Here is a 10,472-nt window from a genome sequence, read left to right as displayed (position 1 = left end):
AAGGGAATAAAGGAATAAGCATTTAAAAGCTCCTATGTGCTAGGCATTTGTGTTGAGCCTTTTGTTTTTTAAACAAATTTATCTCTCAATTGACTCTTGAAGTAGGAGTTGAGATTCTCCTTACTTTACAATGGAGGACACTGAAGCAGCTAGAGTCCAGGCCTAAACTGAAAATAGGTCTTGAATCCAGCACTTTTTTTTAACTGCTCCACAACAGACCAAACCTCAGGGTTTATTGTCTTTTCGGGCTACCTGAATAACATTTAACTTATAGCTTGTCTTTGTGGAACTAGAAATATGAGGGGAAAAAACCTGGTGGGTTGTTTTTTTTTTCCACAACTAGCATGACACAGGAGTTTAACTGTTAACATTTACCCACATTTAAATCGTGTCTTACTTAATCCCAATACTAAGTGGATTTTCAACACTAAATGGACCTTCCGAAGATGCCAGACGCTTGGCTCCCGGGCTACGGTACAGTTTCTAGGGTTCGCAAGCCCCTGCTGTACTGCACCCCGAAACAGGAGGCGGCTATTTCCTAAGTCACCAAGCAAACAAACGCAGGTTGGTTTCTCAATTAATACAAATCAAATCTCGCTCTACTCGAAGACACCAAAACCAAACGCTAATTGGCCCTGGGTGGACTTAATCTTTGGTGCTTCGACCTGTCCGGCCCCACGTCTGGGGGACTCGCTTCCCCACAACCCCTAAGTCAGTGGCGACACTTTCTCTGTGAGCTATTTCGACCCAGCCCGGCCCCCGTAGCTCCCCTTCTCCAGCAGGTGGTTCTGGTTTTCTCCCCCAACTCCAGCCGCTCACGTCACTTGAGAACCTCTGCCCACGCGCCACCGCCGCAACCAACCGAGAAAATAAACAAACCCCGAAACGGACCGCTGGGGCGCGCGAGGCCCCTCCCCTTCGCTCCGCCCTAGACTCCCTCCCCCTCCAGGTCTATACAGCACCGACTCAGGGGCTGCTCTGCCGCGGGCGAACTAGCCGTTTTCTCTTCTCGCCACGTGAAATCTCGCCCCTCTCGACCTGCATAGGGCTTTTCTGTGTCCTCTCCCCTTTTAAGCGTCTCCCGCCCTCCATCCCCCGGCTCCATAGCTCGACCTTTTCATCGCACCCGGGACCCGTTATACACCACCCTCTTCACCCCTCCGCGGCCCTGAGAAAAACGCCGCGGCGCGCGCAGAGAGAGCTGGGGGTGAGTGAGTGCGCGTGTCGCGCAGGGCCGAGAGGCGCCCTCCGCCCCCCGCCGGCGGCTGGCTCCCTTCCCCCCCTCCCGACTTCGGACCATCTCGCGCCGCCGCCGCCGCCGCCGGGCTCCGCGCGCTCTCTCGTCTCCCCCGCGCCCGCGCCCCCGCCCCCTTCCCCTCCCAGTTGACGGAGGAGCCAGAGACCCAACGCCCAGCGCGGCCGGCCCCGAGGAGCTGCCGCTGCCGCCGCTACCGCAGCCAACTAGCCGGGGAAGAGGAGGAAGACAGACCCGGGGGAAAGCCGCGGAAGGGAACGCGGTGAGTTCGAGGAGCGACTGGGGCCGAGTGTGGACGAGCTGCCTGAGTCGGACCCGCCTCCCCTCAGGCCCGGCAGCCTTGCCCTCGGCCTGGGGTGAAGGGCGCCCGGGGCAGCACCCGGGGGCGGGGGCGAGGCCCGAGCTCGTCTGAAGGGATGGGGAGGCGGCCGACCAACCCAGGCCGCCGGGTAGCGGCGACCCCCAGCCAGTCCGGTCCCCTTTGAGCCTCCCCCTCCTCCCATCTCCAAACTGGGAATTCGAGGAGGAGGTGGGTAATTTTGGGCTTCCCTGACTGGGTTTATTGGGGAGGAGAAGAAAAAGGGAAACGGGTGTTCTTCCCAGGTGTGTCCCCCATTCTCCAATGCCAGACCCCCTGCTATGAGTCGGATTGTTGCGCCTTCCTAGGATTGTTGCTCAATGAGTCCCCCTCCTGGATTGTTTCCCAATGATTCCCCCCCTTTTCCCGAGTTGTTGCCCAATGAATCCCCCTCCCCTTACGCAGTTGTTGCCTAGTGAATGATCACCGCCCCCTTCCCAGGTTTTCCCCCTTTGAGCCTCCTTCCCCCGCGTTCCAGGTTTGTTGCCTAGTGAGCCCCCTTTCTGGATTGTTGCCCTGGGAGCCCCATTTCCTTCTAGGGTTGTTGCATCTAGAGGGTCCCCTCCCTAGCTTCCCGGGCCTGAAGATGCCTGGAGGCTCGGAAGCTCGGCGGCCGTCCCTGCAGGTGCCTCCCCCGCGGCGCTGCGGGCTCCGCGCGGCCTCGAGCCTCGTGCCCATCCCTGCAAACTCCCCTTGGGGAGTGGGGAAAGCCAGTCTGGGGAGAGATCGCGGTTGGTCGGTTTGGTTTTTTACCCATTTCTTTTTTCTTAGGTGTTGAATTCTCCTTCATGCCGGACTTAAGTCTAGCCCAGTCAGATTCCTTCCTTGCTTTGCCTTGTGCTATTAAGATTTTGGGCACCTGTTAACACCGTAGGAGTGGAAAAGTTGGCTTTTGTTCACGAATGAGGTATAGTTACTTTTTTTTTTGGGGGGGGGGGATGATGTGCTGTTTTTGCCTCCCACAGTTGATTGAGTTTGACTTAGACTCATTCTTTCTCAAGAAGGTAGTTCTGGAAATGTTATGCTAGGTTTTTAGGCATCTTTAGAAACTGGATTTTTAAAAAATGTATTTTTCATTTCAGGTGTCATATTCTAATAATTATTTGACAGGATTGATATAATTTTTTGACATATAGTATTTGGGCTATTAAAACATTTCATCTTACATTAATAGGAATTTGAATTTTTCCCCATACATCTTCTTCCTCCTACTAAATGTCTTAATCCTGTGCATTTTTGATATCCCAAAATACCTATTATTTAAATGGCTTCTACGGTCTGCAAGGGACTGTGCTAAACCTTAAGGATAAATTTAAAGGCAAAAAAGGAACAGTTCCTGCCTTCAAAGAGTTTGTTTTGAGGGATAGGGTAGGGTGGAAATTTATACAAATATAGTACAAAGAAGATGAGGAAATATGGAAGATGACCATTTCTGAAAGAAAGAGATTCTGAAAAGTCTTGAGGAGGGAAGTGTTTTCCTGATGTGTGGGGATAGACTTGAGACTTGAATTTGGGAAACAGCTCCTGTGCGGTGTGTAGCTGAGAAGAAGATGAAATAAGGTTGCTTGGACAAGGGTCATTGAGAGCCAGATTGAGATCTAAAAGTACCTTCAGAGCTTTTTTCATACTTATGATCATGATTTTCTTTTAATTTATATTTTCTTCGGGTCTTAACTAAATTTTTTCTTTAAACATCTTATTTTTTATTATCATTTTCATTTCTGAAACTATCCCTTCCTTACCCTTTCCCAACAAATTACCTCTTAATGATAAAGGACAAAAAAAGGGAAGCATTGGAAAGGCAATTAAGCAAAATTGTCCAATATATCGTTTCTGAGGGTATGTCTCCTCTATCCATTTATGTATATCCATGTACATAGTCTAATATCCCATCATATTTTCTCAATTCTTCACGGCCCTATCTTTCATTATAGTTATCCAGTGCTCGATCTTATCATTTTATTTCTAATAGAAATGGATCTTAAAAAACAAATTAGTACCATCCACAACAGTATTAAAATTTATTCATTATTAACATGCTAGATTTGATGCTTCACCTTTGAAAAGCTGATGTCACTTTCACATTGTGATGAGGCATTAAGACAGAACTTCAGGGGAAATAGAAGAATTTGACCATTAAAATAGAATGTAGAAATTATTTATTGTGAATCACCCATAGTAAATTTTTAAACTTTTTTTTTTGCAACTTTGCATACTTCTAAACTTTCTCCAACATATATATAGAATTAAATCTTTCTGTCTGTTAACTCACTGTTATAGTGCTTAAAAATTTACAAAGCCCCTTTATCAGGGAAATATTGAAAATAAATAAAACATTCCAAAAGTTAAATACAAATCTATTTAGAGTTAACTAATTATATGGCTTGCTTACCTCAGTATAGTTAAAAATAATTGCTGGCATATAAGATTTGCTAAGGACAAGAATTTTCTAACATTTTAACACTGATAGTCAAGTGCCATTCAATAATATGCTCAGCAAAAATAGAGACTGGTACTTGTACTTGGGTGTCTTCTGGTCCCATTGCTGTATTTAAGTTTCTCTGCTCCTTGTGTGTTGTTTGTTTAGACATTTTATTCATATCTCTAAAAATTTTCCATTTTTGATTTTCTTTGATTTGTGCTTTTCACATCTGCTTCTTTGATCTTTCTTTTATACCAGCCTTATCTCACATTTCTTCCCTTAATGTATTCTTGTCTTCTATCCCAACTATACAACTAGCCAGAACCAGAGTCCAGCACCTTTTTTTTACTTCTGCATTTAAACAAGCTGCCCCCATTCTTAGAATGTACTTTTTCATCTCTTTCTTTCAGGATTGTTCATTTTTAAGAGTAAAGACTTTCTTGATTCCTTTGAACTTGTTAATTTGAGGAAGAAAAGACATCTTGGATTTAATTTTCTTTGTTTTTTGGATCTCCCCAATAGAAAATAAGTTCCTTGCAAATTTAGACTGTTGTATTTTTCTTTTTGTCCCTAGTCTATTATAATTCAGTATATATAATGAACACTTAACATTTTATAAATTTCACTTGTACATGTGTTAAGCTGAACCACCCACATCTTCCTATGCTGCCCTTTTCAGGTCTTTTCCCAAGATCCATTTTTTCATAAGGTTAATATAACTCTGTTATGCTTCATTCTTTTGCTTTCACTAGAGGAAAATTTTCTTTAATTGTAGGTTGATTTCTTTGGTCGATTTTATTTTGTTATCTTGTTTGTAATTCATCATCTCATAAGGTACAGAACAATGCATTAGCTTTTAAATAAAACTAATATACCTCCAAACTGTTGAACTGTCTTCTGGGCAGCACACTGGTATTTTCAAAGGATGCTGAGCAAAAAATTACCTGCTCCATACTTCTTTATCCGTCTTATGTGTTCTTTATTTCCTAACTTTTAAGAGTCCTTCTAACATAGAGATGGATTATTCATCCCATTAAACTGTGTAGATGTTCTCTCTCCTGTGTAAATTGGCATTCATCATCTTATTTGTCAGTGGTCAATTCTTGCCCTCTCCTTTATGATTCTAATTTCCTTGACTACTTAAACCATGTGTGATTTTTCCTTAATATCTTTTCCTTTAGGTTTTCTATTACTTTTTATACTCGGGAATAAGTCTTGCCAATTAGAGCACATCTTTCCCTTCTACCCAAAGTACTCTGCACTTTTCATAGAGTAATAGATGTAATCTTGGCTCTTCTTGGCAGAATTTGTTGTTACTGTTTGTTTAGTGGCTTCTGAAAGTTACTTCTTTGCCTGCCAAATAATTTTGGGGGCAGCATCTGTGTTTGGAGCCATTCCAGAAGCAGAACATCTTCTGGGAGCCTAGATAGACTATGGGCTCATAGCTGAAGTTTTACATTTGATACTTTAAACCTATTTAGTTGTGAAGTGCTTGCTGCCTAAGGAAAGTTTTTACATGGCCATGATTTTATTCCTCATTTGCCTAACATGTTCATTCATGTCTTATCTTTCTTTCCTTCTAGGGCCTCAAGGAGTCATTTAGTCTAAGATATGGAAATAAATTATTTCCAGTAGTGACTCTGGGAAAATGTTTTGGACCACATATCTCTAAAATTGAGTTGTGAAATTTTTAGTCCATTTTAAATAATGAATAATTTTAGAAGTATTAAAGTTTAGCATGTTGACTGCAATCAAAATATTGCCTTCAGTTTATACTTCTTGAATTTATATACCATAGCACTTTTAGAATAAATAATTTTATCAGTTTTTAGTGAGTCATTTGACTCGTTAAACTTTTAAAAATATTTTATTTTTCCTAATACCCATAAAGATCCTTTTTGTAAAACTTTGTTTCCTAAATTTTTCTCCGTCCCTCCCTTAACTCCCCCTCTTCAAGAGAGCAAGCAATCTGATATAGGTTAAATATGTGTAGTCCTCTTAAACATATCCATATTTGTCATGTTGTGCAAGAAAAATCAGACCAAAAGGGAGGAGGGAAAAAAACATGAGAAGAAAAAAAGATTACTATATTACACTTTGATCCACAATCAGTCTCCGTGGTTTTCTCTCTGAATATGATTGGCATTTTTCTATCCCATGACTTATTACACTTGAAACAGAATGAATATATATAAAGCATATTTTAGTTGAGAGGTTAGATTAGGTATTTTTCCATGTTGCAAAAAAAAAAAAAAAATCCCCCCTTCAGATCATCAATTAGAAAATATGCTTTTAGGAAAACTTCAAACTTGAAAATAAAATAGGTAGGTGTGATATTACTCCCAAATTACCACTTCTTTGAATTCTATGTTTCAGTGATAAAATTAAATGGTAATCACTACATAGAATTCCCAATCCTTCTATTTTTGTCCATCTGCATTTTTTATTTCCTTCACAAGCTAATTGTACACTATTTCAAAGTCTGATTCTTTTTGTACAGCAAAATAACTGTTTGGACATGTATACATATATTGTATTTAATTTATACTTTAACATATTTAACATGTATTGGTCAACCTGCCATTTGGGGGAGGGGGGAAGGAGGGGAAAAATTGGAACAAAAGGTTTGGCAATTGTCAATGCTGCAAAATTACCCATGTATATATCTTGTAAATAAAAAACTATAATAAAACAATTAAATGGTAATTACCAACAGTAATGCTTACTTTAAAATTCAGATAGAAATATAGATGAATGTTATTTGTGTTCTATTGAATTTTTACTTGTTTTTAAAAATATTTCCCAGTTAACTTTTTAATCTGGCAGGCTCACTGAAAAGTGTAGTTGGCGACAGACACCCCTTACTTAAAACTATAATTACTGAATTTATATATATATATATATATATATATATATATATATATATATACATATATGTATATTTAAATGGTTAAATGATTCATTATTTCATAGTGTTTGTGTTCTTTTCACTGATGCATATAGTATATAGCAATCATTCTATACTTTCATAGAGTATTTTATGTGAATTGCTGAAGTCAAAAAGTGTTACTACCTGATGGCCAACATTCTGGCAACAACTTAGGTTGATAAAAAAGAAAAAGCATGAAGTCTACTAATACTTTTCTAATTTGGTATAGGATTTGTCAAAGCATGCATTCTCATGATATAATCTTTAAAGAAACTATTTTCACATTATTAGAACTTTATTAATAGAGACCACATATGTATATGCAAATATAATTTTAATATCTGTTGGAAGTCTTAATCTTCAAATAATTCACTTGTTTATAAGTGTTTGGAGCAGTTGTTTTGATTTTTTCTTAACTTTATACATCTAGAATTTATCTTGTTTCTTCTCAAAAACTATATAAAATAGATCAATTTTTGAAAGTATAAATAATTGTTATTACAAGGTACCTGGAATGAGTTTTAAAAGTTGAGCAAGAATTTAGCTTTTAATTTCTTGACAGTTCAGGCAAAGAAGGAAAAGCTGGGAAATGTTTGGTTTTCATTTCCTGATAATAATCATCTGGAGGGATTTTTCCTTAGTATTGATCTAATGGAGAAATTTGTTGTGTGCATTCTTATATAAAGGATACCAGATAACAAATCTTCAGCTGATTCTTCAAAAAAAGCCCACAAATATTGCATTTGCAACCTATAAAATTGGCAATGCTAATAACCAACCTTTTTTTTTTTTTTAACTGAAGCATAGTATAGAATCTTGACAAAAGTTTTTCTGTAAGGACCTAAAGTAAACTAGGTATTTTTTTTATTATCCAGCATAATATAAGGAAAGGGATAGAACTAGGGAAAATGGATAATTAACATGTTCATCAGGGGTATTTCCTTAACTTTACCCTTTTCTCTTCCTCTATTCTTTCCCCTATCTCTGCTCTACTCTTTATCTCTTTTTTTTCCAGTCATATGAACTTAACCTTACTTGACTTCAAATAATTCAGTTGATGAGTAACTGTGTTTAATATCCTTAACTCTTGATTAAAGAGTGAAAAAATATGCTTTTAATATTATATTAGCACAAATTAGATAATGTATTAGAAGTTTAGAAGGTCTAACTTTTCTTTATACTGACAAATGATGTTTTTAGACCTAAGTGTCTTAATAAGAACTTTATTATCTGAAAAAGAGTTGGATTCTAAGCTAAAGTCATAAATCTGCTGACAGTCATTGAGCATATGGCATATAAGAAGGATCATATGTGTTTGGAGCTGACTACAAAGATTCTTTCATTTAAAAAGCCTTGGAATTTTTTAAGCTTTCAATTGAGAGAGTCCTCCATAGAAGAGAGATCTTGGCCTAAAAAATTTTATGGATAGATGTTGCCAAACAACTGCCTCAGCCACAAAAGAAAGTCATTTTTCCAGTTGAACATCAATTATAAGTTAAACTCTTTATCTTGATGGACGTGCCAACATTGTTTAATTTAAACAAACATCATCCTCCTTCCTCCAAATAGATAAATGAAATGACCTATGGAATATAAGTAGTTATTTATTTACTTTTTTATCCAGCTAAGAGTTGTAAAATGTTTGTCAAATTTAGTCAAATAAATTTTGTGTGTTGCAAAAAGATTCTGTAGTATTATAGAAAGTTAGCCTTAAAACCAAGGAAAACCTAAGTTCAAGACCTATTTTTGGCACTTGTTGGCTTTGTGTCTCTCTGGGCAAGGCTCTTTATCTTTCAGTATTCTATGGAGCTCTTGTTGCAGAAAAGATAACCTATGTTCATGGAAAGAGTTTATTCACCCAACTGTTCTCTGTTCCAATAAAATTATAGATCTAGTCTCTATCCTCTATCCTCCTTCTGTGTTTAATGTTTGAGACAAGTGGCAGATATAACTGCTTCTAATAATAATAAAAGCTGACATAAAGCATTTTAAGTTTTGTGGATTTGACAAGTGTTTTGCATACTTGGGCATTAGCTTCATTTTAGGATTGAGAAAATTGAGGCTCATAGAAATTGTGATTTAGCTGGTCAAAAAAAAAAAAAAGAAAGAAAGAAAGAAACCAATTCCAGGGATGTTTAAAACTACAAATCCAGTCCTTTTTGTATTGCATCTTTCTCATTGTCTTCATGGAAGTGTTAAAATTATTATAGTGGAGGATATTTCTCTTTTTATAGCTAGAGAATATATATTCAAAATGCTCTAAATCACTATTAATTTGAGAAATGCAAATTAAACAATTCTAAGGTACCACCTCATACCTTTCAGATTGGCTAAAATGACAGGAAAAGAGAATGATAAATGTTGGAGGTAATGTAAGAAAGCTGGGACACTAATATATTGTTGGTAGAGTTATGAACTGATCCAACCCTCCTTGAGAGCATTTTGGAACTATACCCAGAAACTCTGCATATAAGGAAATCATAAAGGAGGGAAAAGGACCCACATGCACAAAAATGTTTGTATTAGCCCATTTTATGGTAGTAAAAAAATTGGAAAGTGAGTAGATATCCATCAATTGGGGATTGGCTGAAAAAGCTGTGGTACATGAAAGTAATGGAATATTATTGCTCTATAAAAAATGAACAAGCTGATTTTAGAAAGGCCTGGAACAATTTACATGAACTGATATTGAGTGAAACGAACATAACCAGGAATACATTGCACGCAATAACAGCAAGAATGTGCAATGATCAACTATGAAAGATTTGGTTTTTCTCAGTGGTTTAATGATCCCAATATATAGACTTTGGACAGAAAATGCCATCTGCATCTGGAAAAAGAACTATAAGGAGATTGAATGGACACATACGATGTCACTTCATTTTTCTGGGTTTTTTCTCTCTCCCATGATTTTTCTCTTTTGCTCTGATTTTTCTCTCCCAGCATGATTCATAAAGCAATGTGAGCTAAAAAATAAATAGATAAATGAAAGAGAAGTTAAAAAATAAAGAATATCTATTTTAAAAAACTTAACCCAGTAAATAGAAACTGAGAAAAGTACCTTGGAGATCATTTAAATTGATTTGCTAACAGTTTTTGGAATTCTCTAAACATAGCTGGGTAGTAATCTGTCATCTACTCAAAATGTTTCTATGGACAGGACTATCATTGCCTTATTGGACAAAATGATGCATTAAAGCAATGGTGTCAAAATCAAATAGAAATGGAGTCCTCCAAATCATATAAAGGGGTCCTGTGGGCTTCATATAGACTTAGAAAACTATTTTTTTCTATATTTTATCATTTTTATTTAAATATTTCCCTATTTCATTTTAATCTTGTCCAAGATATAGTGAACAGTATCTGTCCGATAGATCTTATTCAGGCTGAACATCTCTGCCTTAAAGAACCGTTTTTTAAATTCTGAAATTTTCTTTTTGTTTTTGGATCTTCTGTCTTTCTGGACCAACGATCATGAAGGATCAACGGTCATGAAGGATCAACAAGA

At 37.8% G+C, this 10,472-nt stretch overlaps 1 protein-coding gene across 11 annotated transcripts in view; it reads left to right on the top strand.

Moving 5' to 3' along the window:
- The first annotated feature begins 847 nt into the window (after window positions 1-847).
- Window positions 848-10,472, top strand: part of GKAP1 (G kinase anchoring protein 1) — a 59,102-nt gene continuing 49,477 nt past the window's right edge. For 6 of the 11 annotated variants that reach the window (XM_074280161.1, XM_074280159.1, XM_074280168.1 and 3 more), the window contains exons 1-2: window positions 848-1,517; window positions 2,385-2,520. The gene's annotated coding sequence lies outside the window, so the exon portion shown is untranslated. The remainder of the gene's footprint in view (window positions 1,518-2,384; window positions 2,521-10,472) is intronic. The other 5 variants (XM_074280167.1, XM_074280164.1, XM_074280166.1 and 2 more) reach the window with 1 other exon arrangement.

The sequence above is a fragment of the Sminthopsis crassicaudata genome, chromosome 1, assembly GCF_048593235.1.
Source record: "Sminthopsis crassicaudata isolate SCR6 chromosome 1, ASM4859323v1, whole genome shotgun sequence".
Taxonomy (NCBI): Eukaryota; Metazoa; Chordata; class Mammalia; order Dasyuromorphia; family Dasyuridae; genus Sminthopsis; species Sminthopsis crassicaudata.
This window is presented reverse-complemented; position numbering and strand designations above follow the sequence as displayed.